This window comes from Bos indicus, chromosome 3 (assembly GCF_029378745.1).
Source record: "Bos indicus isolate NIAB-ARS_2022 breed Sahiwal x Tharparkar chromosome 3, NIAB-ARS_B.indTharparkar_mat_pri_1.0, whole genome shotgun sequence".
NCBI lineage: Eukaryota > Metazoa > Chordata > Mammalia > Artiodactyla > Bovidae > Bos > Bos indicus.
Genome location: NC_091762.1, coordinates 53,098,231 through 53,117,133, shown reverse-complemented (window position 1 = coordinate 53,117,133; position 18,903 = coordinate 53,098,231).

The window sequence follows — 18,903 nt, the reverse complement described above, 5'->3', positions numbered from 1 at the left end:
ATTAATATTATTTCACAAACATATAATTCATTTCTTTTTCTTTTAATTTTAAGAATACCTGTTGCTCATTTGTGTGTGCCTTAAGTTGATTTTGTGATCTAGAGCTGTTTATCCTTACCACATTTACTCTACCTGTAGGCAACATGCCAAACCTCTTAATTTCTTTATACTAAGGTAACATTTGATTTCTCTGAGGTTGTTCTGAAATGGCTAATCTTTTCCCTGTGATCGTCACACTCAGACACATACAGAAGTACTGGTTGGTCCTGATTACATAACAGCAAAAATGAGTTTCAGCTTGCTGTTCTTTTAGTTACTATATTTAGTAAACCATTAAATAGAGCCAATTTAATAAAAGTTTGTTATCAATAAATCAGAATCTATTTTTAATGCTTTACTTGGGGAGTAAGGAGAAAACTGTGTCTCTCAGTCCAGCCAAGGGACCAGGACAAGGAACCAGCCAGTAGCAAGGAAGCCGGCGTGGAAACATCAGAGGATAAGATCAAGGTTGAACCAGGGCAGAAGATAAACAGAAAGCAACAAAGCAGAAGGAGACTGAAGTTCAAAGTGGTGAGCCCTGAGACAAAGCCAGATAGACAACATTTCCAACTGGACGTTTCAGAAGGCCTATGTTCGGCCTTTCCTCTAAGCCATTGAAAAGCTTAAATTATTTCTCAGTTATCTGACCATATCCCAGGGAATCAAGGATTTGTTAGAAAGAAAGAAGGAAGGAGGAAGAAAGCAATTTTCCACTATGTATTCTGACTCCAGTACAATTTCAGTCTAATCTGCTATGCTTTCTAAATATATAATTCATTATAAAAATAAAATTAATTTTCATAATGATGGCACTGAATCAAAATAAAATCTCCAGAGAGTGAAGATTAAAATGAATCATGCCATGACAATTAAAATTTGTTTACCATTCCCTACTAAGGCAGAAAACAGTCTAAAATGTTTCAGCCACAAAAGTTAAAAAAAACTTCTAACTAAATCTAAGGATACAAAGTTTCACTAAGTAGAATGTGAGTGTTAGTTGCTCAGTCATGTCTGACTCCTTGCAACTCCCATGGACTATAGCCCACCAGGCTCTATCCATGGGATTCTCCAGGCAAGAATACTGCAGTGAGCTGCCATGCCCTCCTCCAGGGGATCTTCCCAACCCAGGGATCAAACCTGGGTTTCCTGCATTGTAGGCAGATTCTTTACTGTCTGAGTTACCAGGGAAGCTCTAACTAGAATAGGAATGGCAAAAAAGCCTCATCTCAGGTAACAACCGCAATCTTTTGGTGGGGTGTGCCTACATTACTGCGCTGAGAAGGAGTCTGAGGCCAATTCAGGTTGAGCAGGAAAGAGCTCTGTGAACAATTAGTTGTATCTGCCATGGGTGATATTTGTGGATTACAGTCTGTGTTTTCCTGTTCTAGACTGGGAAAAATTACATTCTCTGAGAACACATTGCCACTGACATTATACAAATGGTTAATATTCATTATGAGTCTATGGGCTACAAAATATTTAGTAAAAACTTAAGTTCCAGAAAACTCCTACAGAAAATAAGACTACATCCTTAGGTGCATGATGCATTTTTTCATAACTTGGTAACTTTTACCTTGGTTTCACAAAATTTCTAGACACTAGCTTGGTCCGTGTGAGCATTCAATGTTCATGGAGATAACAAACAACCATTTGTTTGTTATACAGACATTCCACTAGCCCCATCAATAACCACAAAATTGAAGTCACTGCAGCCTCACATTCCTGACAACATAATCTAAAGGAGTCTGAAATTTAGGTACATTTGACTTTAGTTAACGAAGGTCCTGAAATTTTAAATGTTGGGATCCCCAATTATTATTACCTGCTCATGGGCATCTAATTCCACTTCTCAAAGATAAATCATTTATCACTTAGCTTAGTGGCCCTTAGCTTTTTGACCTTCTGTGCATGTTTAAGTGTCTGTTCAGTTTGGCTTCTTCTTAATTAGGAGAAAAAACCTTGTATTTTAAGTACGTCACTGTTTAAAACAATGTGAATTTTACATCGCACATTTGCCTTGAGCTTCTGCAATGAACTCATTTTTATAAATCAAAACAAATATGAATATAAAACCAACCATTAGACCTAGAGTCAAAATTATGTTGTTCTTGACCCTGGTTGTTATGAAAGTTCAAATTTCTTTGTTGAAGACTTGTTCCTACAGTAATACATAATTCTCATAAATCTCTTATTTCTGGGAAGTTTCTAAGAAATAAAAATAAAGTTTGCAGAAAAGCATCAAATTAGCAATTAAAGCCTCTAATGTAAAACCTAACCTGTAGTGTTCCTTTCCAAGAGATTAAATATTAAATCTTCAGAACAATTTATTCAATTCCATAGAATAGAAAGGACAGCAGGGAACAAGTGCAAACTTCTACATTAGTTGCTGAGTTTAGTGTTGCTTGCAGTTTTCTTCTTTACTTTCAATGCTGTTACAAATAATGCAAACCTGTTTTTATTAATTTACATTAAGTTCATTTAACACTGATGAAACAGACCAGAAATGTATAATGAGGAACATTTAACAAGCTCCTGCATTAGGGCTAATCATGCTCTGTTTACAAGAGCTTATTTCCTTCTTGGAAAATATCCTGGTAGAAAACTCCATCCTTATTTAACAAGTGAAAAAGGAGAGAGCATCACCAGCTACTGATAACAAAGAAATGAACAAGCTTAATAATCTCCAATTGGGTTTTCCACTCCAGTTAATGATGGAGGCAATTCGAGCTCTGTGGCCAGGGTACATGAGGAAGCATCCGCAAGTACTGAAAATTTAATTAAAAGTCAGAAAGCCATTGCAATGAAGACTCAGCAGAAAGCCATTTATTTTTAAAATCTAATATATTCTTCATGACTAAAGGCTAAAGCACATGCTGACTTACACATTTAGCTGTAACTGATTTAAGCTACTTGATGATTTTTTTCGTTTCTTTTTTTTTTTCCTCTCTTTTTTTTTCTCACAGGGTGGTGCTCAATTTGCAATGGAGTAAATTGGCAGAATTTAATTTGGTGGGTTTTTTTAACTCTGTAAAAAGAATCCTCATTAAAGCCACACGATCAGCTGTATACTTTTTTCATCATTAACTAGCCTAACTGCAGGTAAAAGAGATACAATTATGGATTTATATAAATCCTATTGTCAATTTACAGCTGAAAGACTGGTGAGTTACCTCATTTTAAATAGGTTATTTTTTCCCCTTAACCTTTCTTTGTTTTAATGAGGATCCAGTTTGTCACTGTCTGAGAAGTCTGCTAGCAGGAAAGTTTCTCAGAAATTATAAGGAATAAAAAGTAGGAATGGGAAAAGACACCTGGCTAAATTTCAAATTTTCTGGAAGACTTAATATTCGAAATTCATGTCCAGAGCAGTATATTTATTGCCCATTCTGTGCCATCCTGTAATCCAGAAAGCCAAAACCACAGGAGCACTTAAACAATGGCTTGAGAATGAAAAGTTGAGAGAAATTTCACTAGATGGAATAGAATGGTCAAGAACATATGACCTTCATATGGGTATATTTTGCCTAATCATTTTATTTTACCTTGCCCCCCCCCAAATATACAAAAACCAAAAAGAAAAAACAAACAAATGCTTTGAAGCTGCTGAGTCCTGAAAATTAAACTTCAGAAACCAACACATCTCACGCCAACTGATGTGACTGGAGGCTCTTCACTCTCCAGGCTAAGCTTAACAGGGGGCTGACATTGCTGTTAAAGTCTACCTGTTTACCTCTGCTAAGTTGCTTCAGTCGTGTCTGACTCTGTGCGACCCCATAGACAGCAGCCCATCAGGCTCCTCTGTCCCTGGGATTCCCCAGGCAAGAATACTGGAGTGGGTTGCCATTTCCTTCTCCAATGCATGAAAGTGAAAAGTGAAAGTGAAGTTACTCAGTCGTGTCCGACTCTTAGCGACCCCACGGACTGCAGCCTACCAGGCTCCTCCGTCCATGGGATTTTCCAGGCAAGAGTACTGGAGTGGGTTGCCATTGACTGTAATTGAGTGGAACTTAGTCACCAACCTCTCCCTCATTTTTATGACATCACATTTTGGGGGGCTTCTGAAGGTCAAGGCATTCTTGGCTCATTTTCTCTCTCCTCTCCAGTCTATATTAAATAGCAATGCAGTCCCCTGGTTAGTATTAGCTAATACTAATCCACTAGCATTGATTACATTGGGCGAACTCCTTGGGAGGGTCATCTCCTTTTAACTCTGACACCTCCTGCAAAGGAGACAAAAAAGTGAGAATTTTCCCAAGGGGGCAGTATAAATCTCCAGACTTTCCCCCCTCACACAAGAATATCATTATACCTAGTAGTTACAGTTATTCACCAATAGGAACATGGTCCATGATAACGATTAGTTGGGCTTTAAGGAAGGTCAGGGAAAATGCTTTTAGACAGCTACCATTCTGCACTTTCAGCTGTTCCATCTTCCACATTTAGGCATCAGCCCTTGACAGACAGAAAAACAGATATTACTATTAACTCCCACTTTTTATGGTGCTTCTAAATGTAAAGACTGCACACTGTGGGGGGCTATGACTCACTTATTTTATTAGACAGCCTTGGGGCCAAAGCTGATGCCATTATGATTTATAGGTATATAACTGACCAAAAAAAAACTAGCCTTCTGCTTCTGCAGAAAGAATAATGTCTGATTCCTTCTCCATTTTCACTTTCAAATCATCTGAGTCCTACTAATATTTGGAATCAAAAGCCCTCTCCCATAGCTTCCAGAACTTTTTTGGTGCTAGACCTTCCCTGAGGACCCTGAGGACCAAACCCCTTTCTGTTGAAAACTGGGTCCAATCTCTCTTATCAAAAAGCAAGCCCCATGGTACCTAACAATTCAAGCTTTTTCTGACACTGCCCATATTCAGAGCTTCCTACACCTATGTGATCCACGTGAGCAGACCTAAACTAGATAAAATACCTCTGTGCTATGATCCTGCCTTCAGGCCAATGAAACGTCTCTCAAACTTTTCACAAAGTAACCTGGAACTTTTGGTAGTTGGTGTCCAGAATGAAATATAGTAGTCCATTCCTAACTATTTGTGAAGCATGGAGGTGATTACGGAACCCAGAAAGAAACTTCAGCACCTTTTAATCCTGCAACACTCTTGGTCACTGGCGGTACTGAACTTCATACTGACCTCACTTCATCCTATGGCCCTACTGCCATATTGTAATACAGATTCCCATGACACAAGATTCACATCCATAACAACTGCCAAAACTACCAACAGAGTCTTTAAGGAGGCTGGATGTCCATGACTAATGAGAACCAGTTTATTGCCCTATTGCCGAAATGTTTTTCAAAGGCTTAGAAAAATTCAACAGTAATAAAATAGGGTTTTCACTGAAACAACATCCATCATCAGAATTTTAGGGTCTTCTTCCTTCCTATTACCAGTTGTTACAACACTGTCATCTATACCTTCTTCCAAACACTTTGTTCTATTCTGTTGTCACATAACCCAACATTTCCTACCTTCTATTCCCTAAGCTCAGTTTCCCCAGTTGACATCTAACTGAGCCCCAAGAAGCTACAGATGACATTTATTCTAGCTCTTAGTATCCTACAGAGAACACACACCAAGTGTACTGACCAGCAACACAGATTAGAAAGAGTCCATTCACATGGGTGATTTGGTATTGGTGCCTCAGGAAAGCCAAGGAGAGTCTTGTCAGCTCGGTTAACATCACCCATACAATGAACCCAGAGGTCTTCTGATAGCAGCTTCTCTATCACTCGCGGTCCTTGTTTCCTCGGTTATTCTTCTGCTGGTTAAATCTGAACTTAACCCAGCCCTTAAAATCAGCCATATTCATCTATGTACCACAATGCTAAGTGATAAAAAGATCAAATCTGTGTTTTATATAGCTCATTCTGGCTGCAGGAGAACAGACACAAAAGCAATGGCATAGAAATCACTTGTCTAAAATGGAAGGTACCAGCAAGAGCAGGGGTGGAGGCAGGGCTGCACGGGGGCAGGGTGGGGTAAGGGCAGTATGCCTCGTGTTGCTAGAGTATCAGTGCTTCCTTGGATCTAGTTACTTTTCCTATACCTGGAACAGAGTATTCCTGCCCAGATTCTTATGCTCATGGCTATTCTTCATCTTGGTTTAAAATCTTGAACAATATTTTACACTTTCTACTCCAGAGAGAACAAATAAAGCCTTGATATAAACAGTTGCATCATACTTCAAACCCTATCAAAAACAATATATGTTTTCTTCGATAGATTAGGGGCTATACAGACCCAGTGACCCACTGCTATAGGTCTGATTTTTTTTAAACCTGAAAGATTTTATAATAATGTATATGAAGCTTAATGAACATCTGAACCAGTACACAAATAGGAAAAAACAGAAAGAAAACAAATCAAGAACTGTTTTAGAGATACAGTTGTCAGACTTTGGTGACTGATTATAAGCAACAGATTCCTGGCTGGACATCCAGATAGATGATGGCAGCATGAACTGCAACAGATAATAGGGATATGAGGAGGAGGAGAGAAGGGAAATGCTGGAGCATGCTCAGTGTGGGGTGCCTATGGAAAAGTTAGTTGGAAACACCCTGCAGCAAGTTGAGTTGGAAATGCAATTTGGGCATGTTCAACAAAACGGTGGTAATTAAAACTGTAAGAAAGTATGAGATTACCTGGGTGGCTTATATAGAAAAACAAGAGCAGTGGGCAATGATCAAAACCACTGAGAACCTTTATGAGATGAGATCAAAGGAGAAAAGAGATTTAAAAGGGTTACCTTTTCCAACCTCAATCTGAAACACACTGTAGGGCTAAGATGCAAAGTGAAATCTATCTGCCAGAGGGTGTGTTTGTGCATGCGCACCCAGGTGTGGAGTTTGCAGGAGAAGAGAGAGAATTTCTGAAGGCTATATACCAAATTGTACTGTAGGAACAATGTTGAAACAAAAGGAGGGAATGCAAGAGAACAAGGAAAAGGGCAGCAAAGAAAGTAAAAATCAACATGTAAGAACAGTTTTAATTAAAAAGATCCCATTTATGTAAAATTCTGTGTGCATGTACACATGTGTGTGTATGTGTACACATAAAGAAAACATTAAAATGAAAAAGGATAGAGTTAACCTGTATCTTGGAGAAGGCAATGGCACCCCACTCCAGTACTCTTGCCTGGAAAATCCCATGGACAGAGGACCCTGGAAGGCTGCAGTCCATGGGGTCGCTAAGAGTTGTACACGACTGAGCGACTTCACTTTCACTTTTCACTTTCATGCATTGGAGAAGGAAATTGCAACCCACTCCAGTGTTCTTGCCTGGAGAATCCCAGGGATGGGGGAGCCTGGTGGGCTGCCGTCTATGGGGTTGCACAGAGTCGGACACAACTGAAGCGACTTAGCAGCTTAGCAGCAGCAACCTGTATCTATACTCTCTTAGGAGGTTCCAGGTTATACTCCAAGTATATTTTAAGCAAATTTTTTGGCAAAATACAGATTAATGTATCGTCTTATTTCAATACAAACATTTTTAAATTATGCATGAGAACATATTTTTATATATATGTGTGTAAGGAAAAAAGGAGCAAAGTGTGAAGTCCATACCAGTCGGCTGTCACGGAATCCTTCAGTAGCATGGGATATGAAGGGGAAGTGGCAGTGATAATCAGGGTTCTCTTTATATCTCTTGGTTTTATTTTGTAACAACAAGAACAGAGTACTTTGTCATTGCGTGTATGTGCGTTCAGTCATATCTGACTCTGTGACTCCATGGACCATAGCCGGGTCTCCCCTGGTGGTTCAGCAGTAAAGAATCTGCTTGCAATACAGGATACTTCAGTTTGATCCCTGGGTCAGGAAGATACCCTGGAGAAGAGCATGGCAACCCATTCCAGTGTTCTTGCCTGGAGAATCTCATGGACAGAGGAGCCTGGAGGACTATGGTCCATGGGGTCGCAAAAAGATGGAGATGACTAAAGTGACTGAGCATGAGCATGGCCTGTAGCCCAGCAGCTCCTCTGTCCGTGAGATTCTCCAGGCAAGAATATTGGAATGGATTGCCATTTCCTCCTCCACTTTGTGAGAAAATATCAAATAAGAAAAATTTCAAAGCAGAGCAGTGGTTTCCCAAAATTTGAATTCAGTGGTAGCAGCCAGCACTTCATTAGAGAGACAACCATACCTTTTATTTTGATGCCCTGTTGTTGATTGCTGAGCTAGAGGCTGCTGCTGCTGCTGCTGCTAAGTCGCTTCAGTCATGTCCAACTCTGTGTGACCCCATAGACGGCAGCCCACCAGGCTCCCCTGTCCCTGGGATTCTGTTAATGGTTCCTCAGGCTATGCTGTGTCTAGAAATCCTACTCATCATCACCCTGCCTCCTTTTATACCTTGTCTACTCATGAATTTTTATTCTTCCTGTATTTTCAAACACAGCCCATTTCATATAACAATTCTTGCATACCTTTAGCGTCTTAACAATTCACTCCTCTTTGAGTTTTTCAATTAATATGAGAAAGGCCTCTCTGTATTATCTTTGGAAAAGTAAATGAGTTCATTATTTGCCAGAATTAATCTTTGTTAAGTTAACCAATGTAGCCAAAATGTCTTCAAATTCTAAGTGATATGATTATCTTTATTTACATATTATATATGTTTTATATATAAGTGATCATTTTTTCAAATCTGTAAATTGGATTACAGAAACACACGAGCTAAAAATTGGGGGACCATTTGACTGAACTTCAATGATAACTTAAGTCAGAAACTAGAGACTATCCCTTAGAGATTTCCAGGATCAGGTTCCCCAAAGAAAACACTATATAAATAGCAAGAAAACAATGCCATGGGGGATGACACATTGAAACATCCCATGGCAACCGGCTAGACTGAGGTCAAAAGCAAGATTTAACAAATGATTTAAATTACATGGTAAAGACGAACATAATCTGCCTGAATGCTTCAGATTTGTTTCTCCTCTACAATGAATAACATCATCTTTTTTCATGTATTCCATTAGAAAGAACAATTTATTCAAGGTGAGATTGGCTTTAATCAAAGATAAAAACAAAGCTTTTAGATTTCACACATAACTCTAAATAGTGGCCAAGAATTACTGCTCCCCTCCCAGGATCTCAACAGGGATTTAATTCAGTAGAATATCAACTCAGTTCAAGAAAATTTCAACGACTGGTTCCAGCTCAGGAGATTGAGAAAATATATAGGTTAGACTCCACTTTTAACTGGGCTATTGTTGAAAAAATTTGGTTTTGTTCATGGTTTGATAAAATAGACTGATTGGGTTTAAAGTGAAGTCTGCGAGACGCATAGGTAGTCCATATTTTGGTTTAAGTACTTGAAGAGCCTGGTTACAGAAATCTATATCATGCCCCTGAATCTCCAGTCCTGGGCTTTTTCTTCTTCTCTCCTTGCTTTAATTGTGCAGAACTAAATGCAACATAAGCAATGTAAAAATCAAGTCTTGCTAGTTAAATATAAGAACACGAAGCAAAATATCTGAGAAAGGTTACACCTCTTTAAAGATGCAAATTGATAATGGAGCTCAATATCAAAACAACAGAGTGCTGTTAATTTTTAAAAAGGTGCAAATTGCTAATCTTACTTAAGGCTTTTTTTTTGGAATTGCTTATTAAGAGTCCTAGCGCGTGCACACGGGCGCACGGGCACACACCCACCCATACACACACACAATTAAACACAATAAACTCTTATAACAGAGGCGGAAAGAGACTTGCTCGTTTCAATAAGAACTGTTAAAGTCTGGAGACTTTAAATTATTTATACCATGGTGAGTCCAGAACACCCCACACTTGATTTGCCCACAATTTCCACTGTATTACTGCATAACAACCACAAAACCTCAGTGGTACACAACAATAAAAATATATGTAGCTCAAAGTCTGGAGTTCGGCTGATCTCCGCTGGCCTTGGCTGGTCTTGCCTGGCCTCACTCATACACCTGCAATTAGCTGTGGGTTGACTGCGGGGCCTGCTGATCTTAGCTGAGCTGTTCACGTAACTGGGGTCAGCTCTCTGTTGATTGATGCACTCACCAGGGTGAAGGGGCAGCTCTCTGCTCCATGTGTTTCAGCCTCTAGAAGGCTAGCTCAGGTATGTTCTCATGGCCATGACAGAGGAGCAACAGTTGAAGCATAAACATGTAAACCATTTTTCAACCATCTGCAAGTATCACATATACAGGTGTTTTGTAGTCATCTTGTGAAGGTAGGGTGGACATAAAACACCACCCCCACCCTCCAATTAACAGGCTGCAAGTCAAGGCTGATGACACTTCACACACAGAGAATTTTTAAAAATGCTTATCATTCGCACAAGGGATTTCTTGAGGGAGCACGACAGACACAAGACACTCTAGAATGGCAAGAGAGGAGGAAGTGGGTTGAGTGTTTATACTGGTGGTGGTGGGGTGAAGAGGGTTTATCATGTGGGTTTTAGGGTAGTCAGACTTTCTGTCAATGCCAAGAGCTCAGGAGGCACGTGTGTGTTTTCTTTCCTAAGGCCAGATGCAGTAGAGGAGGGAAGGTTGGAAGCCTCAACATCATCAATGATTAAACATCAAAACTGGAGCCAAACTAATTCAGCATTCCATTGGACAGAGGAAGTCACATGGCCAAACTCAGACCCAAAAGGCAGAGAACACAACTCCAGTGAGAGGAATTATAAAGCCATAACCCAAAGGTGCATGGATGTGGAAAGGATACAGAATTGAGACTACTAATACAATCAATCTAATGGCTGATGAAGATGGAGACTCAAGACCAGGGCATTGTTGCCTCCAGAATAATTTCTGGATACATATGATGAAATGTATCCCATGGACGGAGGAGCCTGGTAGGCTGCAGTCCATGGGGTCGCTAAGAGTCGGGCATGACTGAGCGACTTCACTCACTTTCATGATGAAACAACGGGTTATGCCCTCAAGACACTGAAGAAGTATAGTGGGAATGATGAATCTGAAGAGTTCATGAATTTTAGGTGACCCTCCTAAGAGGAAAAACAAAACAAAACATGAAATCTAAAACACATTAGCTCAATTTAACAGGTTGGCAATTGCTGTGGGGAGAGAGGAGTGCCGCTAGATCCCAAATTTGACATCTGTCATTCCTTAAGACAGGAGGTTAGGTCCTAAGCTAATTCAGCATAGTTACCTCCTGTCAAATCCTCCAGAGGAAGAGGAGTCCTAACCTGGTCATAAGTCTCCACAAACTTTACTGGTTTGACCTCCTTCCCTTACCCCATTACTTGACTATGAAAAATATACAAAATTTCAATACTGATCTAAGTAAAAAAAATGCAAGAAGGTAAAGCCTGCTGATGTTCAACCTCTCCAAGTCTCCCTCCCTCCACATATAATAAGATAACACATATACTTTTTACGGTATCCACCTTTCAGAATTGGTTCTGCCTCCACCCAGTAAGCACCCACAGGGTGCCTCATCTGTACAGTGAGAGGGGAAAGTAGGTGAAGTGCTCTGGGGCTTCAACTGAACAGCACTGACCCCACACACACCGCAGCAAATCTGCCTCCTTCAGAAGCTTGAAAGTAAACCTATGCTTATCCTGAGAACCACCAGAGCTGGACAGACAAGTAAGCCCAACCCAGGGAAGATAAGAAAAGGGAATTTTGTTGCCACAATTTAGAACAATTTCTCCCAGCTAAAGAGAAAACTTCAAATTTTATGTTCTTTAGGAAAGATTCTACTGAAAAAAAGGATAGAAAAGGGTAATAACTCAGGAAAATTTGAGATCCTATGGAACAAATATGCCAACAAAAGTAAATCTTCCCTAAATGCTCACTCCCTTTCACCTCCCACATCCAGTCTCACCATGGGTCCATTTGACCTCTGAAATGTCCAGTGAATTCATTCATCATTCATTTTCATATATCCCCTTAAGCTACCCATAACCTAGATATCTAAGAGGAGAAGAGGCCAACAGAGGATGAGATGGTTGGAAGGCATCACTGACTCAATGGACATGAGTTTAAGCAAACTCTGGGAGACAGTGAAGAACAGGGAAGTCTGGTGTGCTGCAGTTGATGAGGCTGCAAACAAACATGACTTAGCAACTGAACAATAAACCTAGACACCTAAGTATCGATACCATGGCTCCTAGTCTATCCATGGCTCCCCAGTATTTACAGGATTCCATAACTGCATTACACAGAATGCAAGAATCTCCACAAAACTCCTTCCCATCTCTCCAGTACCATCTCTTACCAAGATACCCCACATGCCCCATCTGCCTTGCCCTGGAGCCACCACATCCATTTAAGGTTCCTTGCTCCAGTAAATCATCTCTCACCCTGGAATGGCCCTTCAGTGTCTCAAGCCATCTCCTGGTGATCCTCCAATCATTCTTCATGTTCCAGTCCAAACGCCTAATGCACTATGAATATTTTCCCACCTCTTCCAGACACACTTATTTCAGGCCTCTGTACACACATAATGCTTCCTACCTATCTCTGTTACAGCCCCTTTCTTAACTGTATCATAATAGTGTGTTGACCTATTTGTTTCTGGTTAGACTATGAGCTCCCTGAAAGCAAGGACCATCTCCTTCTTTGCATCTGTTCTCATCCAGCCCTTAGCACAATGCCTGGAACCTAGCAGGCACTCAGTGCACGTCTGATAAATTAATTAATTCACTCTTTCTTCCTCAGAGATCTCTGACCTCCTTACACCAGCAGAGTGGTGCTTCTGTCTGGTCACTGGGACGAAGTAAACATGGATTTCTCAATCAGCAGCGGCTATTTACAAACTTCCCAGAGGTAGAAAATAAAAGATAGCACAAGAAACATCATGACAGACATATGGAAGAGAGAGATGGAATGGGAAGAACCAGAAGAGAGGAGAAGTAGCAGGTTGAAAAAAAATTTGGATAGCCAACAGAAAAAAGAAACTAAGAGTTACAACAGTATAAGGGAAATATACAAGAAGGACAGAGATGGAAAAGTGCCGTTCATAGAAAAAATGGAGAGGAAAGGAGGAGGAGAAAACTAAGGAAACCAATGAGAGCCAATTAGAAGGAAAGCGAAAAGACTTATTCAAGGAGTATGGTGTTAAAAAGTAAATGAAGTGGAAAATTTTCAAGTGTTAAACTCTACCCAAAAACAGTATGAGGGGAAATTTTCACACAGTGAAACTTAAAACAAGTGAAGAAAAGGCATAACAAGTCTTTTGCTTGTGTTTAGATGGTATAAAATAGTAAATCACAATTAAAGCACTTTACCAACACTAATTAAGGTAGGTAGGTCAATATTATTGGCCTTGTTTTTTAAAGAGAAAACAACCTTTGGAGCTAGAAAGATTAGATATCTCAACAGGATCACACAATGAGTGTTCCCCCCCCCCCCCCCCCCGCAAAAAAAACTGTGTGAGTTGCATTACACAGAGACAAAGCTATGTAAAGAATAGGAAAACTTATTTTAAAAAAAACTTCTCTCGGAGGAGAAGAAAAGGAAAAGATAAATGAGCAAAGAGCAATAAGACTTGTAAAGATTTATAATTATTTCCTGGAAAATGTCCAGGGCTTTAATCATACCACTTTGACTCTTGGTCAAGAGTCAAACCCATGAAAGAGAGAGAGTTCCACTGGATACCAAACTGCAAGTTTATTCGCTCCCTGATTTAGAGGTAAGGCCAAAGATCCAAGGAGAAACCCAAAAGAGAGGTCTGGCAATGTCAGGAATCCAGCCCTGTGCAAGCTGCTGACACTTCCACCAGCTTGTCTCCTCTTTGCCACCATACTTCCTGTAAGTTACATCTTCAATACATATGGGAGGGCTTTCTAGCAATGTCACTGAAGCTTCTTGTGACATCTCAGTCATCTAGGCTCTGCTGCAGACGAGATGGTCGGATGGCACCACCGACTCAAAGGACATGAGTTCGAGTAAGCTCCGGGAGATGGTGAAGGACAGGGAAGTCTAACATGCTGCAGTCCATACGGTTGCAAAGAGTCGGACATGACTGAGCGACTGAACAACGACAAGGTCCCGCTGCGCTGCTCTCATAGCTGTTATTGCTGGACCACAGTCGCTAGTTTACAAGCGTTCTCCCCAACTAGACTGTGCACGCCTTGAGGTCAGGGCTTGCTTGCTTCTTTCCACACAGCATCCATAAATATTCCCATCATGTAGTAAATGATAATGACGTGAGATAATACATGAACAAATAAAGGATCAAACTTTAAATGCTGCTTGATCTTTAAGCTCAGCCCCCTGAGGGTTTGTGACAACTCTGGGCACCCAGCTACAATTTGAAAATTTCACCACTAGATGGCACTATTTTAATGAGGTAGTAAAGCCCTTACTCAAACATCTTTTAACTATCAAAGAATAAAAACTATTATTCCAAAAGTAGAATTTTCTCACCCTGGAATTTCTTTTCCATTTCCATAATACTGTGATGTTTGACTTGTCAAAAAGGAAAATATTTTCCAATAAATTGTCACTTTCCGAGCCCCATTATGGTCACATAAATCACCATTAGAAAGTTGAATCCTTCCAACTTCTCCTCCATAAGCCTAAGGAAATTCACTTCTTAGGATGTGTTCTTGTTAAAATGTTTTTGACCTCAATTACAGGGGCTTTCAAATCATATCCCCATAGAAGGATATAACCACCTAAGCAACTACTTTTCCCATGGCTTTGTGGGGGCTCCTAGGCCACCGTCACCACAGCCAATAAGAACAAGGCTCAGCAGCACTAACAGGCAGTCAGACACTGGGTGGGTGTCCATGCACCACCAGCGGATTCCGACAGACAGAGAGCCCAGAACGCGTCCCAGACAAAAGTAGGACGGAAAAGTGGTAAGCAAAGAGAAGGCCGGTTTGCCTGGGCTCCCCCACTCCAGCAGTAATGGCTGGTTATTCCGCAGGGCTACGGAGAAGGCAATGGCACCCCACTCCAGTACTCTTGCCTGGAAAATCCCATGGACGGAGGAGCCTGGTAGGTTGAGTCCATGGGGTCACGAAGAGTTGCACACGACTGAGTGACTTCACTTTCATTTTTCATTTTCATGCATTGGAGAAGGAAATGGCAACCCACTCCAGTGTTCTTGCCTGGAGAATCCCAGGGATGGTGGAGCCTGATGGGCTGCCGTCTGTGGGGTCACACAGAGTCAGACACGACTGAAGCGACTTAGCACGGCACTGAGTCTCCTTCATTTAGGCTCAAAAGAACCATTTTCCTCATGAAAAGACAAAAATGAATCAGTTAGTGATGTTGTTTTATCTATATAAATAAGATTACCGCTGTAAAAATAAATACTACTTTCTACACTGGTTTTACTCATTTCTTAATAGACCTGATGCTGGAAATAATGTCCTTCATTCTTAATAACTTCTTCAAGAAGGTCATAAGGGGCAGCTGGTCTTTGCCCTCTTAGCACACCCTCTACAAGTAGTGGCCATACCATCCCACAACCCACAGCTAAAACCTACTGGGTTATTTATATATTGCATGCTGATCTTTATGCGTGGGTTATTTATATATTGCATGCTGATCTTTATGCGTAGGACCTGACCTAATGTTTAGAACAACCCTATAGAGTATTATTTTATTCATTTTCAGAGGAGAAAACTGAGAATCAGAGAGGATAATCTTGCTTGAGGTCACACAGTCAGCAAATAGAGGAATCTTTCTGACTTGTTTTATCCTCCTTTCCTCCAACTTTTACAAAAGTGTGTGCTATTTTGTTTTCAATTTGTTTTTAAATCCCCCTGATGGCTCAGCAGTAAAAAAAAATCTGCCTTCAATGCAAAAGACAGGAATTTGATCCCTGGGTGGGGAAGATCCCCTGGAGAAGGAAATGGCAACCCAGTTCAGTATTCTTATCTGGAGAATTCCATGGACAGAGGAGCCTGGCAGGTTACAGTCTGTGGGGTCTCAAGAGTTGGACATGACTGAGTGACTAAACAACAGCAAATCTTGATATTAGGCCATATCCTACCATAGACTTTTTAAACAGAAGCCATTCATTTAGGAGCTTGAATACAATTCTATATCAATGTGCTAAAGTTTACCAATATTTCTGGAATATGAGAAAATGAATATATTGATAGAATAAAAATAGTCTGTAGATAAATAAGATGAAATTTAACATTTTACAAATGAGAAAAGTAAAGCCCACAGGTAAATATATCTTGCTTAACATGATGTAGCAGGCAGGGAACTGGAATACCAGGCAACCTCTCTTCCCAAAATACTCAGTTCACCTACTGAGACTAATTCCATACAGCATAAAACGGTAGAGCACGGTGGTTTCTTCCTTAACAGTTTGTGTGAAAGTGAAAGTGTTAGTCCCTCAGTCGTGTCCGACTCTTTCCTACTCCATGGACTGTAGCTCACCAGGCTCCTTTGTCCATGGGATCCTTCAGGCAAGAATGCTGGAGTGGGTAGCCATTTCCTTCTTCAGGGGATCCTCCCAACCCAAGGATTGAACCCCAGGGTCTCCTGCATTGCAGGCAGATTCTGTACCATCCGTGCCACCAACTAAGACAGCATAGAGATTGTAGTTGCCATGTTTTTTATTTCTGTATTTTATGTTGTTTTGACATCTTCAAAAAACCTTTCTGGCTGGAGTTCTAAGCCAGTTCTTAGAGATGACAAAGGACACGGCCTGGAGCAGTCCTCTGACCTGCATGCTGACCACTCCACAACCACCGCTCCTTTATCTGGTCTAAAAATCTCAGAAGGCCATCACCCCAGGACGGAGAGCAGGCAAGCCGAGAACACCTAAGGGCATACTAGCCAGTCTTAAGCTGCTCTCCCTGCTCTCCCTTGTCTTCCCCTCAGAAACCCCAGTAATGCTCCTGCCTAAACTGCTGCTTGCTCCCTTCTGCTCCCTGACCAAAACCTAGTTTTCTTTCTGTGGCCCTGCATGGTGAGCTGTGCCTCTCATTTCTAGGGGAGCTGTGATACTAAACTTTTTTTCAATGGCATTAACCTCTGTATGCTGTCACCTCTGTAAATTAAGACATGGGCCCAGACAGCAGTGAAAAGCAGAGGCTCTGGAATCAGACCAAATGGACTTACTCCCAGTGCCATCACCTAATGTCCCTTGGTAGCTGGTGAAATTTCAGGAGAACTCTGAAGGATGAATGAGACCTCAACAGGCTGAGAGGACAGGAGAGGGCATTCTAGGCAGAGGACACAGTACAGGCATCATCATGGAGGCATGAAATAGCAAGGAGCACTCAGAAAGGTATAAGAGGGTGGTATTCCAGAGCCTAGGGACCAGGGCACATGGTGGAGGGGGATGAGGAGGCTGTAGGGTAAGCAGAGGCTAGTGATATGCCAAGCTAAGGGCTTGCACTTTGTCTCACAAATAATGAGCCGTGACAGGTTTTAAGCAGGGCAAAGACAAGATCAGATAGGTCTTTTGGAAAACTCCAGTGATCTGTCTCCAACATCATTTGCTTTCCACCTGCTTGGAATGGCTGTACATCTCCTCTTCTTCAAGCTAAATACCAAATTAATCTCAAAATCCTGCTCTAACCCACCACAATGGAGCACCCTGTCTGGCTCCCTCAACCAGTGGTGCTCTCTCCCTTTTGCCTTGGCAAGCCTGATCCGCTCTATCATGACTCACTAGCTACTGGTTTGACAGTCCTCCATAGTCCAGAGGCAAATATCTATAGAATCATCAGATGATGGGTTCTTTCAGGGGAGGATCATGTCTCCCACCCTGGGGTCCCCTCCCATCATCCCATCCCCAGTGACCACCCTCTGTGGGCAGCTTGAAGAGCCTCAGAGAGGACTGCTGCAGCTGTCAGAGAAACAACAGACTGCTCATCCTGCAAACACTCTGCATGCTCAGAAAACAGGAAGACTGCCTCTGAAATCCTGCACTTCTCCGGAATGCATGGGTTCCCAGGAAAACTGGGCTGCCTGATTCTTGGTTCTCCAGGGGCCTTCTTTCCACTAACAGAAATGCAAGTGCCTGCTGCAAGGGCAAAGCTATTCAATTAGCTCTCACTGAAGTTTCTTCTTTCCCTACAGGTGTAAATTGGGTGCCTTGTATGTTGTTTTGAACTTGACTCAACATAAAAAGATATTTATTTCCAGATGGTCTGTGGCTCCAAAGAAGAAGGCGAAGACATATTCAAGCCCTGAAAAGTTTACCCTGTGTACCCGAGTCCTCCACCTGGGGGAAATCACACACAGGGAGGGTTTCACTGAACGAGTTACAGGGCAATTCATCCCTCCTGCACCCACAGGGAAGAGTAGAGTAGTGTCTGCCATAGTATCGAAAGTATTCTAAGAGTGGTTAAATATGTAGATGGCATATGATTGCCGTGCACTGAAGCAAATTTCTCTCAGGAAAAAAGAGTAATTGTAAAATCAGCAGGATAGAAGCCTACACGTTTCAAAAAGATGTTTGATCTAAGAACAAATCAAATCTGACAAAATTCTTACCCAAATAGGACAACAGAAACAGAGCACATTTTCCAATAGCTGCTTCAAAATGATTTCGGCTACATTTACACCACTGCCCTCCAATGACTCCCCTCTCTTATACTGTATATAGCACACTTCATGACCTGCCCCCACGCCCTGATTAGTTTTCTCTACTGCTGCTCCCCAACATATCCCATCTACTTCTGCTGAACCGATCTCTGCATTTCCTCAAACGGACCATATTCTACATCATCTTTATCCCTTTTCCTACATTATTTCTTCTTCTTAGAACATGTTTCCACACACCCATACATCCCTGCCTCAATTTTCTGGTTAACTCCTATAACTAAGTGCAATAACCAAAATTCAATAGTGTCTCAAGTACTCCTGGTATTGTATTAGGTTATAATAGAAAATACAAGTCAGGTTGCCTTCAAACTCCAG